Below are 435 nucleotides of genomic sequence, written 5' to 3'. Positions count from 1 at the left end.
ATCAATTACTGTATGAGTAACTCTCTCTCTCTCTCTCTCTCTCTCTCTCTCTCTCTCTCTCTCATCTCTCTCTCTCTCTCTCTCTCCAATTATTACTACTACTACTACTACTACTACTACTACTACTACTACTACTACTACTACTACTACTACTACTACTACTACTACTATAAGAAAGCTATAAGGATTTCAAAGGGTACTGAATATCATAATTTATTATATCTTGATGTTAACAACCTAAAATAGAGATTGTGACTATAGGAACTTGAACAGTTATGCTCATTACTAAACCTAAAATAAACATTACAAACAGTAAACAGTAATGCTTACAGTGCACCCTATGTGAGGCAGCCAAGGCCCCAAACTCCTACGAGGAGGCGTTCTTTCAAGTGGACTTTTTCTCATTTTATAATCTCGAAATACTGTACTTTCAAG

Source organism: Palaemon carinicauda, chromosome 14, assembly GCF_036898095.1.
Source record: "Palaemon carinicauda isolate YSFRI2023 chromosome 14, ASM3689809v2, whole genome shotgun sequence".
NCBI classification, from domain to species: domain Eukaryota; kingdom Metazoa; phylum Arthropoda; class Malacostraca; order Decapoda; family Palaemonidae; genus Palaemon; species Palaemon carinicauda.
This window is presented reverse-complemented; position numbering follows the sequence as displayed.